The sequence below is a fragment of the Perca fluviatilis genome, chromosome 9 (assembly GCF_010015445.1).
Source record: "Perca fluviatilis chromosome 9, GENO_Pfluv_1.0, whole genome shotgun sequence".
In the NCBI taxonomy this organism is placed as follows: domain Eukaryota; kingdom Metazoa; phylum Chordata; class Actinopteri; order Perciformes; family Percidae; genus Perca; species Perca fluviatilis.
Window position 1 is genome coordinate 31,451,223 of NC_053120.1, and position 14,648 is coordinate 31,465,870.

The following is a 14,648-nucleotide window of genomic DNA, read 5'->3' on the forward strand; positions in this document are numbered from 1 at the left end:
TTGCTAACTGTAGGCATGTGTAGCTTAGGAGTAGCCTATAATGAGTTTTTAAAGTGTGCTATAATAGCCTGCCATAACAGCTTGAGCACCGCTACCTCCCTACCAGACACTTTCTTATTTTTAACTGTCAATGCCAATGAAAAATAAATAATTCGACCTGACGGATCATCAGACTCATTCCTATCAGAACTGAAACACTGGAACAACAAACCCTGACTCACAGTTTCCCAATAGATGGATATACGTTTCTTTGTTTAAAGAAAACAGCCAGGTTCAGGTGAGAAAGTATAAGATAAGCCTTTAACATTATCCCACTGCACTGAACAGCAACCCCATATTCACTTATGTTATAAATAGGTGAATTTATAACCTTTGGTAGCCTACACGATTCATTCTCTGTTGATTAGTTGATTACATTTGCCTTCTGGTTGACAGCACAAAGGAGTGAGGAGAATAGAGAGGGAGAAGGGCAGAGAGAGCAATATGAACAAGGTGAGAAAATGGCTATAAGATATCTATATGTATATATATATAGTAGGACTACTGTGTTTTGTTTTCTCTTTTATTTGAAGATTATTTTCTAGTGGATTACAAAATGTTTTGTATATGATTGTCAGTGATATGATGGAGGGAGGGAGATAGAGGGAGAGAGGAGGATGGAGAGAGAGAGAGAAGGATGGAGAGATAGTGGACAAAGAGAGGGACCTGGAAGAACCAGGTGAGAAAGTGGACATATACGGGCAAAAACACTTAAAACATTCCATTCACATTATATTTACGTATGCATTTAATGGAGGACTAGGCTCTTAAGAAAAAGAGATGTTGTGTTTTCCCCATCTGGTTCAGAGGCGTTATTAGATTAGATGAAAAAGTTGAAAATTAACAGCAGAAAAAAACATGAATAATCCTGTCTAAAAATATGTTAAGGCTTATTTTACCATTCAATGTATGTGCAGGGGCGTAGCTCCAAATTCTGGGCCCTGTAGAAAGACATTTTCTGCCCCCCTGGGCCTCCCCCTGCAGCAAAGCTATGAATTCTAGCATATTTTTGGGCCCTCCTCACATGAGGGCCCTGGGCACTCAGTCCCCCTTTTCCCCCCAGTGCGACGCCCCTGGGTATGTGTTCTGCAATAATCATGCTTTGTAGTTTCCATCTTTTTTCACAGCAGATGGCTTGAATCTGTTGATAGTTTGTCATAATTGCATGTCTCAATCTGCCTATTTCTTTCCCCAAAACTCACCAGAAGTCATGATTCAAGGGTTTAAAAAAAAAAAAAATCTCATGGGGGCATGCCCCCGAACCCCCTAGCTTAACTGCTATCAACTTTTCATTAGGGGCTGAGCACCCGCAAAGGTCAGATCCTAGAATCGCCCCTGGTTGACTCCCAACGGTTCTCATGGGCTTTATAACGTGGTTTAATGTACCAAAACAACGATCAATCAGCACATTTCTGGTTAGATTTTTTTGACAGTTTTCAGTGGTTATGTAGCCTGGATGCCTGCCGAACTTAGCCCCGCCCACAAAATTTGAGGTCGGCAAGTTCGGTCTGGACTCGCTCCGTTGAGAAGCAATTATTGCCCGAACAAGATCTGTTCAGATTGTCGGACAGATGATCAACAGTAACAGAATCAATCACGTCACCAAAGAACGCTTGGGTTGAATTTGTTTACATCAGGTGGCTGCCGCTGGAGAACTGAGATGTGTAGATTCCTCCATCGCGTCTGTTACAGACGATATCGACAGCGCATTCATTTTAAAATCCTCATCGGAGGAGCTCAACAACTGCCCGAAAGCATGGTGGCGTTATATGGTGGAGCGAGATAGAGAGAGACTGTGAGAGAGAGCGTTATTGGTGGAAATATAGAGATAAGACTGAAGAGAGAGCGTTATATGGTGGAAGAGACGGAGAGACGCAGAGAGAGAGCGTTATATGGTGGAGAGACATAGAGAGAGACTGAAGAGAGAGACGTTATATGGTGGAGAGACATAGAGAGAGACTGAAGAGAGAGCGCGTTATATGGTGGAGAGACATAGAGAAACTGGAGAGAGGGAGGGCCCAGCTGCAAACAAAGCGTCGAATCAGAGAAAAAAAACGTATTCCCGATTCATCTGTAGAAACGCAACTGTAGCAAGCATGTCACTATCACTAACGTTATCTACATTTATATTTACACGCAACAAATGATATATCCAGCTTCTAAAAGTCGGAAGTTAGAACGAATGCATTGTGCAAAAAAAAAAGGAAAATTTCCTCCCGTTTGGCGCGCCCCACCTGTCACGTCTCTATTCCCCACCAGTGGGGCGCGCCCCACACTTTGAGAACCGCTGCTTTAAGGTGATGTTGTATTAGGTGAACTAAATTTAACTTTTCCTCGTCATACTGCAATCCCCTTGATATTAGTACAGTGATCACAACATACCCTGGTAAATAAATGCTTCTCCTACATTCAAGTCCAAATGTATCTGCAGTTGTGCATGGTTGGCCCTGATAAAAAAATCACAACACTGAATCTGCCATGTTTTACAGACTCTCCAGACTCTCCTCACAGTATGAGAAAACCATCAGAGGAGGAAGTTATTGCTAGACAGGTGTCATACTTCAGTCAAGCGATGGTCTAAAGCACAGCGGCCAAGAGCATCAGGAAATCCTGAGTCTCAGTATCCACAGGAAGATGTCATGGTGACCACTGTGACCTTAGACCCTACATTACTAGTTGACACAACTTATACAAGAAACCCTTTACTCTGATGGAGAACATGATCTCTGGACAGTTTCCATCAAAGTTAAAGTTGCTGCTCTGTGGCATATTTTAAGGAGCTCCTTTGGTGTGAAGTATAACATTAATTACAATAATTACATTCATAAGTCCACAACAGGTGATATGAAAAACATATTTCATTACAGTGTTTCCCACACATAGACTAATGTGTGGCGGTGTGCCACACTATCAACACACCGGCCGCCGCACATTGCGTTATTAATAATTTTTTTTAAATGCTATTTAAAACACGTTCCGCTGCATTTCCTTTCCCTGCTCTGTCTGTCACTTGTGTCTCGCTCACATATACACACACACACACACACACCCAGCTCCTCCCACCGTGCTGTGTTTGGTGTTTTTAGCCCCCATGTCGCCTTCCAGGCAGCGCGGCAATGGTTATAATTAGTGTTAATGTGAGGGTTAGCTGCCTGGAAGGCGACGTTGGAGGCTTAAAACACCATCGAGCCCACCGTGCACACAGCGTCTGTCTCCATAAAGGAGAGAAGACGGCTGGCGAAATTCACAAGTTCACGAAAGGTTGGTATATATCTCGTGAACACCTTTACACAATCACAAATTCACAATCACCGACCCGACTCTCAGCAAACAAGCTAAAGCCTCAACTCTCTAAAGCCTGCTTTAGAGAGTTGAGCCATCACGATGGACGATGATATTGTCCATCGGCACAACCCTAATGCCTACTGGGCACTAGTTGAGGGTTTAGTCCCGGCCACGAACATTACCTGCCTGACGCTCTATCCCGGCTTTGATGCCTGCTGCCTCAACCCGTTCTCGCTGCAGGTAGCATACCTCAACTTCAGGCAGGAGTATGGCCCTCTCCAAGCCAACAGACCAGAGTATGTTTAGATGAGAGTAATTTATAACACTATTATATTATTATACACTTCTATTATAGTCGTCAGTTTTCTACACAAATAACAAACTGTATTAAAATAATGAATGTACATTCTGTAACTACTTATATATATAGCCATATTCTACTGCACTTCATACTATTCCTCCTGCACATACAGTGCACTTATTCTTACGTTACCGTTTCTGCACTACAATGGTACTGTTACCACACTGCACATATCTGTCTATGTGGTTCATACTGAATATCCATATTTATTCCGCTTTTCGTATAATATCAAATATTATTCTGTTAATACCCTGCATATATCTATATTCTTACTATGTTACTCCTACTACATTGCACATATCTGTACATGTTGTTCATTACTTACACTTAGTTATACATATTTGATTTTTTTTCACTTCTGGTTGGACGCAAATTGCATTTTGTTGTCTTTGTACTTGTACTCTGCACAATGACAATAAAGTATAATCTAATCTAATGTGCATTATTGATGCTGAGGGATTAGCAGATTTTTAAACTCTGATGTGCATACATACCTTTTATGGAATAGAATAACTGAAAATGTTACATCAAATAAGTCTATCACTCTTGATCATATTGACTATGTTAACAGGATTATCAATATCAACATTGCACCCCTATCATTCTCTAGGCAATTCCGATACACAGCCTACAGGCAGGTGGTCCGATAGACATATGGGTTTCTGGGCAGGGAGATCAGGAAGGCAATACCAGCTTGCGTTGTGGCCGCAATCAGGAGGCAGTTTCCAGAGGAAGGGAGGCAATCAATAAATATATTTTGTTTTGACTTAAAAGTTTAACAAGTATTTATTTAAGTAAAATCATAAGAGCATAAACGTGTACACGGGTCTGAGTTGAGCAGGCACACAGGCTTCTCTCATCAGACTGAATTTTCTGGCTTATACATCTCTAAGAGCATTTTGATTTGTTTATTAAAAGTTGGAGGAGTACCGTGGTTTAGACTTGGCGTCCCCTGGTTGGTGCACAGACTGGTCCCAGTCTTTTGGCACATGCCCTCTTCATCAGTTGTTAGACAGACTTTAGCTATGCTGATGATCAGAGAGAACAATGCACTGCTGTTGCCTGTCACAGGTTGAGGAGTAACTTATTTTCATGGTCAAACTGATATCAAACTGATATTAACTTCATTGCTGCACTCTTGTTGCTCTCTGACCACCGTCATACAGTGCTGCTTTCTGCACGTACAACAGTATCCTTTTCTCATTTTGCCTTACCAAGCTGTCACAGTGCTCTTCCACTAAACACACTAAACACACAATACTATTCAACTATAATTTGTATCCGCATAAAGCATAGCCAGCTTGACTGATTATTTTTATTTCTTACAGATCCCCCTTTTCACACCTCAGGTGTGAATACTACTAAGCTTTGGCCCTCAAACTGGTAAACAATTGGCCGCACTAGGGGAAGAAGAAGCAAGATTAATATAGCATAGCATTACATTGGTGATTCACTTCCTTCATTGTCCGAATCAGTCTCATCACCATCCTCCATCCCCAACAGGGGCATGGAGTAGGCTGGAGGAGCATCTTTCTGGAGATCTTTTTTGGTCAGAGCCACATCAGTCCATCTGTTCACCAGAGTGCGACAACAAGGGATGCAACAGCATCCACAACACACCAATATGCCCAGAAACACTGCCACGGACATAAGCATGGAGAGCACAATTGCTTTGCCAAAAACGTCCTCCAGCCAACTGGTGATGGGGTTTTCAGCCACACCCGAGTTCTCTGCTAATTCATTGGCTAGAGAGGTCAACCCCTCCAAGGCTCTAGTGATGCTACCATCTGGGGCAGTATTATTGGGAATAAATGTACAACAAGCATCTCCAAACATGTGGCACACACCCCCTTTTTCTGCCAACAACATGTCTAGTGCCATACGGTTAAACCTTGGCTGTGTGACATTGGGAGCGAACAAAGATGTGTTGTAAGTGTACATACAAAACTTCTTAGGTAGGTGTCCCACATTCATGGTAGAGCTGTTGGATTGTGTGATGCAAGTATAGTTACCAGGGTAGGCGACCACTCCTGGAGGCGGTTGTATTGCTCGCACTCTGGGATACAGGAGAGACAGGGTCCTGCAGACATCACTTTCCATGGTCACATCACTTTAAAGACTTAACATACAATTATAACCAATAGGGTCGTCCACCGGTGAGAGTGGGAATGGTACTGTCCCCAAATGAGGTCTTGCTTTAGCACAGATAACACAGTCAGACATGTTATGCGTTCTAGCAGTATATTTCATCATTTTGAGCCACGTGTTACCTGAGAGTGTGAAACCGGTTTCCATCGCCAACCTTTCCTCAATGGTAAAGTCCTCTAGGTTCAAATATTTTAATAATGGCCCTTTAGAGTCTTTCAGGACACCCATACATGTGTTCATTGCGTCAACCTGGACAGTAATGGATGTGGACAGTGTACTATTACTCCATGGGTCTGTAACTCGAATGATGAACTGTCCTAATGGATCTTTCCCTTCAGCATACAATCCCATAACATAAGTCCCTGCATCCTCTGGTTTTGGATCCTTCAACGTCACATATATAGTATTACATTTCCGTTCCTGGCATCTTCCTTCCTGCTTTCTACCGACACTCAGTCTGGATTTCAGGTCTCTACGTGTTATCGTAAGGTGCATTGTATCATATGGTTCACATCCCACATTTCCCCAATCTGAGCCTGTGTTAGCTATGGCACACTTCCAACTGCCACACCACTTGTCTGAGTTGGTCGTGACGCATATGTATATGACTTCCTCTCTCCTGTCTTTGGTGGTGCATGGCACTATGTCGCATATGTCTAATAGGGCTGTGCCAGTGTTTCCCCTAATAAATGACAATGTGATCTGTCCCTTCGTTCTAGTCACCTGAACCTCCCTTCTTCCTCTGTCATATTTGGCATGTATGAACCAAAATAACAACATAACGAGTATGGCTGTAGATATTAGCATACCTATCCAGACCTTCCATGTGCATCTATAGTAGTATTTTGGTCTGGGTTCACTCCCTTGGCCTGATTGCCTAAGTTTGAACGGGAGTGGCATTGTTGATCAAATCAGCTCTAACTTCCCTCAAATCACGGGAAGGTGTAGGTGCTGGGGCACAATATGTCAGGTGGTGCCAAGCAGCTCCTGCCATGCCTTTTACTTGGACAGAGTGTGAGGTAACCTCCCTCACTTCGTACGGTCCAAGCCACCTGGGCTCGGTCCACTTTCTCTTGTGGACTTTCACTCACACCCAGTCACCTACCTTGACACTGCTCCGGGGCTCCTCTTCTCCCGGGGTCTGTGCTCTGGCAACCTGTTCAGATAAAACTGAAGAAAGACTGGTCAATGCCTTCATGTTGTCATCATATTCTTGTTTACACACATCCAGAGATGGCATATGACCTCCATCCCTGGGTGGGCCTGGCATTTTTCTTCCAGTCAGTAACTCATGAGGAGATAAGTGTGTGTCGGATCCTGGGGAACTGCGCATAGACATAAGAGCTAACGGCAGTGCTTCTACCCATGTTAGTTTTGTACCTTCACACGCTTTAGCGATTTTTCTTTTCAGTGTCTGGTTGGCCCTCTCCACTAATCCCTGTGATTGTGGATGATAAACTGACCCATATCTGTGTATGATCCCTAATGCCTCTTCTACTTTCTGTAGATGTTTGTTAGCAAAATGAGATCCATTGTCTGATCTGATTGTGCGTGGTACGCCATATCTGGGTACTAGTTCATTTTTCAGCCATTTTACAACGGTCTGTGCTGTTTCATCTTTACTTGGTATCGCTTCAACCCATTTTGTGAATCTGTCTACCATTACAAGGAGATACCTTTTTCCCCCTACTCTGTTCTCTGGCCCCATATCTGTGAAATCTATGGTGATGTCTTGAAAGGGGGCTGTAGGCACAGGGAATTTTCCTGCTGGTGCCTTGAATGGTTTCTTGTTATTGTGTTTGTTGCATGTGTCACATTCTTCCACACAGTTGGTGATGATGTCTGACATCCATGGGTGCCACCATAGTTCTTTCATGTTTGTCAAGGTTCTTCTGGTTCCCTCATGGGTGGGGCCTTGCATGGTTGGGAACAATAGTTGACATAGCTTTGCCGCAGCCACTATGTGTCCAGTGTGTGACCTCCAAATGCCGTCTTTATCCTTGCATGCTCCTTTTCTCTGCCATTCTGAATGTTCATATGGTCCGGCCTCTTCTTGGATGTCTTTTATGTTTTCTGTGGTTAGTTCTGTTGGTCCTCCCTCTGGTTGCAGTGTCATTTGTCTGGGAGTGTACCCTCCAACTTCTTTGGCTCTTTGGTCTGCTGCTTCATTTCCTTTTGCCACTCTTGCGTCTGCTTTGTCATGTCCTTTGCACTTCATTATTGCCACTGCTGCTGGCGCTTTTACTGCTTAGTAGGGTTACCAGTTGATCCTTGTGCTTGACAGGAGTCTTGCTAGTGGTCAGGAAATTCCTCTTCTGCCATTGTGGTCCATCTATATGCACCGCTCCATGTGCGTATGCTGAGTCTGTGTAGATATTGACCCTTTTCCCTTTTGACCACTGCAGTGCTTTTGTGAGTGCCAATATTTCAGCCATTTGTGCTGATGCAGGTTGTGGTATTATTCCTGAGTCCACTTCGGTGTGTGTACCGTCTGCGTGTTATTCCATCACTGCATAAGCAGCCACATTTCCATTTTCTCCTTTGTAGCAGCATCCATCTGTGTACAGCCAATGTTGTGCATCTGGCAGAGGTTTGTTTTTCAGGTCTGGCCTGAGTTTCAGTTCTTGTGCTGCCACTTCTTCACAGCTGTGGGGTTGTCTCAGCTCCTTCTGTATTTTCAGTTTTCGTTCAGTACTGAACGTGAATGCATTGCTCTGCAGGAATGCGGTCACTCCGTGGTCCGTGTGGATCTGCAATGGGTGATGCATGACCAGCTGGGTAGTTTTTTGGACAGCTTTCGATAGTGCAGCCAGATGTTGAGCACAGGATGTTTGTCCTTGTTCATGGTGTCCAATTTTGAGCTGTGGTAGGTTAGCACTAACCTGTCTCCCCCTTTTTTCTGGAAAAGAGCGGCATGAACATGTCCGTTCTTGACAGAAACATCAAGATGAAATGGAATGGTGTAGTCAGGTGCAGCCAATATGGTGGCCTGGGAGAGTGCTTCCTTAGTGAGGGAGAAGGCAGTTTCAGCTTCAGGAGACCATTGAAGGAGAGCATTTAGGTTTCTGTTTCCAGCTTCCGCCACTAGGTCTCTGAGTGGTTGGATGAGGAGGGTGTAATCAGGGATATAGTTTCTGCTGTACCCCGTCAAACCCAGGAAAGAGAATTGTTTCTGTGGCGTTCCCGAGACTCCAACCACCACAGTGCTGCCATATGATAAGGGAAGCTGAGTTGTGATACAGGAATATGTAGCCCCAGAGTCAGCCAACATTAAGTGTTTCCTTCCATTTATGGTGCATTCAACGAGTGTCTCTTTCGGGGGTGAATACGTGTCCAATTGGTTGGCTGAAGTCTCTGGGCCCCATCAGTATTGTTCTCCCATCCAAACCTGAGTGGGCAGGTGGGTTATTATTAGTCTTTTCTGGTATTACTTCAGTTGTGCCACCAGATGTTGCCAGCTTATCATTTTTCCTTTTCAGTTTACCCAGCAGTTTAGTCAGCCCCCTTGTGACATCTTTCGCTACAGCTTTCTTTTGTTTACGCCCCCATGCAGGTCCCCACCTACTACTTCCTTTTTCTTTCCATTCTGTGTCTGCCACTCGTGCCTGACTCTCTGCTCTGATATTCAAAGTTCTCAATACACTCTCATCTCTCCCTATGTCTGTTAACAGTCCTTCCTCTTCCCACTTACAGAGTATCTTTTTCCCTGTCTCAACCCATTGTTTCTGCTGCCCCCCCCTCGGTGCTTTCTTCCCCAGTTTCATCAACAGAAAAGCTTTCAGTTCTTCCATTTCAGCACCGTATGCACAATCTTTCACTTCTTTATGCTATGATACAGTCCGAAACACACCATATATGAGAAACCGTATATTATTTTCAACGAACAATTGTCTCTGCTTTTCAAAGTGTCAATTTGACTCTGTAACGTCAGTCTGTCCCTTGTCCTGCTGTATGTTGCTCTCAAAATCTGAGTCTAGCTCTAAACTCACTTCGTCACCACTACCTGTTACTGTTTCACTCTTTTCCTAAAGTATTCTCCCCTGTCCGTTCTGACACTTTACACAATGAATCCTCAATAGTAATTTTTTTTACTTCAAGCTGTGCCTTATTAATTATATCCTCTTCACAGTATACCTCAAAATCAAACAGCGCTCTGGTAATTTTATTCTCTTCACAATATACTTCAAAATCTGCCTCCGTATCGAAATGTAAAAAGTTTTCTGTCATTGCATTGAATTCACAATCATTGGCTTTTTAACAGTATCTACCAACCAACAGACTGCGATTCCTCTAATTAAGTCAAATTAAACCAACTCTCCAATTTTTCTAACCAAGAGCTTTTTACGGTGAATTCACAAACATTGGCTTTTTACAGTATCTACCAACCAACCGATTGAATAAACAACCATTGGCTTTTTACAGTATCTACCAACCAACCGACTGCGATTCCTCTAATTAAGTCAAATTAAACCAACTCTCTGATTTTTCTAACCACCCAGATAGCAATGAGTTGGCGGACCACCGGCGGTGCTCCAGAGGCAGTAGAAGCGTCAGAATGGGCTCGCGAAAACCGTTTGCCGGTGGCCGCCGGCAGCGCCGCTTTTAAAAGCGGCTGCCGCGCCCTACCTATCGTTCGAGGCCGGCCCGCGGACAACCGCCCGTTCGCCGCCGTTATACCAAAGGTGGCCATTCTGCGGCCCGTCGGAGGCAAACGCTATTTCTGGCGATCTGCCGCCGGTTATTGTGTGTATATATATATATTCATTTATTTATATTTAATATTTATAGCATGCAGTTTATCAAGAATAATGATTGATCAAACCAGACAAATTTCCATTTGGCGTTTTAATTCCACATTTCAAAGTACAGTAACTGTCATTGAAACAAGACGTGTCAGATCACTTAAATACACACACATATATATTATATATTTACACATACATACATACTGAGGTAAAAACAGTAGTAGAACAGACATGCATAACTGCAATGCTGACTTGTGACACAAGGATTTACAAGTTCTATTTAACAATAGAATAAAAGTTAAGCACTGTGACAAAACGAAAAAAGCAAATGTTAACAACAGAGTAAGTAGAATATTTGGTGAAATAGGATTTCCAAGCTATTTTTAATAGAATAACAGTTAAGCACACTGATGGAATGAAAGTAGAATTTTGGTACTAGTTAATGTGCAATATCAAGTAACAGGTATGAAATTTACAGACTATAATACCATTGTTAAGCACTGACAATGAAATAAGCCAATACTAAAGTTACGTTAAAATATTTGGTACCAGAACAGATAATGAGCAGATATCAAGTATTAGAGGTATAATCTAGGATTTACAAGCTATATTTATAAATAGAATAGTTAAGCACTGTAACAATGAAATAAGCAGCAAATTGTATAGGAAGTAATTGAGATCTTTGGTATCAAAGAATGTGCAGGATACCAGGTAATATACATTTTGACATTAAATTTACACATGACAACAAGTGGGAACAAACACAGTTAACAGCAGGAAATCTGGCTGTAGAGAACACAGCCAATCAGAACGTGTGGAGTGGTTGGGGTCTGCGTGGGGTAGTGGGCTAAGAATTGCGGGACAGTCTAAGTAATGATAATCAGTCTTTCAAGCCTGACTACGGGATCTCCAGAATGAGGCAGCGCAAAATGGGCATATCTTCAGTGATCCCTCGTGCGCCTGTATAAAGGACAAACAACCTCACCATCCCATATCCATCAAGGAGCTGCCCTGAAGGCAGGGTCATGGGGAATAAAAAAAAAAAAAAAGAAGAAGAAAAAATAATTTCCACAGAGAATAGTGTGGATTGGGTGAGTGTAGTCTGGCACTTCTGGCTTCTTGATGTTACTGACTGCAGGATAAAGAAAGTGTTCCGTTGTCCAGTGAGCGGGGTGTCAGTAGTCAGCCTAGGTTTAAAGGGGTCGGCTGTGGGTCCCTCTCAGCTGTCGCGGCGCCTTTTCCGCCTTCACGGTCAGATGCTTTCAGGTAACGCGTAACGTTAACCTGGACCGCCTCATCAGTGGCTCTCCAACAGACACATTGGCACTGAAATGTTGCTGCATAGTTTCCATTTTGTTGTCCATGCCTTACGCATCACATCTCAAACTCCAAAGGCGTCGCAGCATTAGGGTCTGATCTGCACCTACAGGGGTTCCCAGAATAAAAGAATAAAGTAGTCAGTCCTGGTCCCACAACTACTAAACTATGACATTTATATCTAGGTCTACTACATGTTCAGGTGGCCCCAGTGGGAATTAAACCAACAACCACAGGTGTTTGCAAGTTTACCTGATTGCCAAGTGCAAGAAAAACGTCTTCAACATTGTCCCAACTTGCTTCACCTGCTCTTGAAGTGAGCCGCTGTCCCAAAGCTACAAAATGAAAAGGCATATGGTAATTTTGAACCTAAATTACACACAAAAAAAGTAAAATTTAAGAAAGAGTGCATATTCTCACCTGCTCGTGCATTGCTTTCCCTCAGGGTGTGGTTCTCCTCCCTCAGAGCTTGGTTTTCATTCTGGAGTCTCTGGAAATCTACATAAAATAAATAAATAAATACCATATTTCCTGGAAGAAAAGTTTAGCAGTAGAGATAACACACATCAGGTACTGATAAGAGAAATAAGGGTTAAAAGCAAAATTAAAGAAAATGATACATGTACACATACACTATATTATGTCTCGTATGACCGCTTCATCTCATTAGACACCATTGCTTATTATAGTGCATTCACATCTTTGTGTGTAAAAAAAAAAAAAAGAAAGAAAATTAAACTCACAGCCAATTTCTGATCCATCATTCAGGGAATGTCTGAACCAATGATAGCGCCAGGGCCTCTTTTATGTTTGTGGATGGCCTGTAAATGTAAAAAAAAAAACACTTTCAGTAAATAAACAAACAAGTGACATTACAGATTTAAATTTCCAGATATTTAAATATTTCCAAAAGTAAGATAATCTGAAAATATCAGAGACATTGAATTTCAAGGCACAAGTATCATTAACTATAAGGGTTATATGGATATGCATACCCCACTGTCGAAGAAGTTGTGACTTTCACAAAATCTTCCACCGACACATTCAAGCCCCATTAAAGAAACATGTCTAGGTATAGAGAGATTATGTCAGGGCAGTAAGAGTAAAATGCTCACCTCTAAAATTCTCTGTCAGCTCAGACAGCCGCCAGTCAGTTAGCTTATCAGCGACAAAGCTGTCCATTCAAAATAACCTGGAGAAAACATAGCAATATAGCTAGAGGTTAGCAACAATTCGAAGACTTGACCCACTTCTTAACTAACTCTCACTACTTCAACCAGTAGAGCACTGTTTAATATGATAAGCACGGCACAGCTGGTAAACATTAGTCAATTATTGTGTTGCGTCGCGATAGCCGTGGCTACATGCCAACCACAGAATTAGCTACCACGGCTAACGCTAGTCTCAACGTAGCAACTAGCTAAGCCATGGTCATTTATTTCAGCAAATGGTGCTAAACTAGCAACGGGGACATGGACACAGAAAAGTTTACGTTACATCAACAGTGAAAATAATCGCTTACCTTGAATACACGACGAAGTTTCACCGAAGAAGCACAGGCCAAAACGGATAGATGGCCGCGGTTTACTTCAACGACTGTTGTGAGAAAATTCAAAATTCCAACAACTGGGGGGGTGGGGGGCCTTCTTCTTCTACGGGGGTAGAGAGGGCAGGAGGTGTTTCTTCTTCCTCTTCTTCTGAATTTCTGGCAGACTGATGTGTATGTTATAGGAGCAAGGGTTTAATATATGAACTTATTTCTTCTACTTCTTAGTTAATATATCCATGTTTAGAGGGTGTGTCAATTTATTTCTCCTACAAATGGTGATACTGTTTTATCATAATGTACACAACACACAAGTGTGATTGTTCATATTATAAATGTTGACATGACAATATAATAATTAAAAATACATTGAGAGAGAGAGAGAGTGAGAAAGCCAACCCTATAACCCAGAAATGGTTACTCTCTGAAAAAATAACCCACGATTTTAACCCAACATAAATAACCCAGAAACTGGGTTGAAGAAATAAACCAGGAGTTTATATAAATAATTTGATATATTTTACATATATTACTGTATAATCGATTCAGAGTTTCAAAGTAATTTAAATGTCATTTCCTAAATCATACCTTATCATGGAATCAAAAGTCAAGAATCTGTTATAAACCCTAATGGCTTTGGAGCAAAAAAACTATTTGATGTAATTCACATATAGGCTATTATGATTTTATAATCGCTTCAAATGTGAAAATTAGTTAAAACGCTGTCAGTTCCACTCTAACTCCCAACATGCCAAACCAACATGGCTGGTCGATTCTGAGAGTAGCCTTGTATTTCAAAGCGGCTTGCCACCAGCCGGCCGCGGTCCATTAGACAGAGGCAACCGCCAGAGAAAGTGAAGCAGTCGGCCCGCCAGCTGTTCGCCGGCGGCATCTCGCAAGAAATGGGAGTGACGTATTCGGCGGCAAACGTTTCATCCCCGCCAGCGGGACGCACCTATAGCCGACAGTTTAGGGCCGGCGGCAAAAAGAAGCCCTGCGGATATTTTTTGCTATCTGGGCAAGAGCTTTTTACGGTGAATTCTCAATCATTGGCTTTTTACAGTATCTACCAACCAACCGATTGAATAAACAACCATTGGCTTTTTACAGAATCTACCAACCAACCGACTGCGATTCCTCTAATTTAGTCAAATTAAACCAACTCTCCGATTTTTCTAACCAAGAGCTTTTTATGGTTTTATTTCAT

General features: G+C 42.4%; 1 protein-coding gene and 1 long non-coding RNA gene across 3 annotated transcripts in view; one reads left to right on the forward strand and one right to left on the reverse strand.

The window, feature by feature from the left end:
• The window catches only part of uhmk1 (U2AF homology motif (UHM) kinase 1), a 110,144-nt gene that overhangs the window by 47,450 nt on the left and 48,046 nt on the right, over positions 1–14,648 (forward strand). The gene's annotated exons all lie outside the window — the stretch shown is intronic.
• Positions 12,189–13,469, reverse strand: LOC120565258. Of its 2 annotated transcripts, none has more exons than XR_005640212.1 (5): positions 13,418–13,469; positions 13,011–13,087; positions 12,639–12,716; positions 12,316–12,393; positions 12,189–12,219 (listed from the first exon to the last, which is right to left on the reverse strand). It is a non-coding gene; the product is annotated as an uncharacterized LOC120565258 (long non-coding RNA). The 2 variants fall into 2 exon arrangements; XR_005640211.1 differs by having other exon boundaries at positions 12,191–12,219; positions 13,011–13,069; positions 13,418–13,468.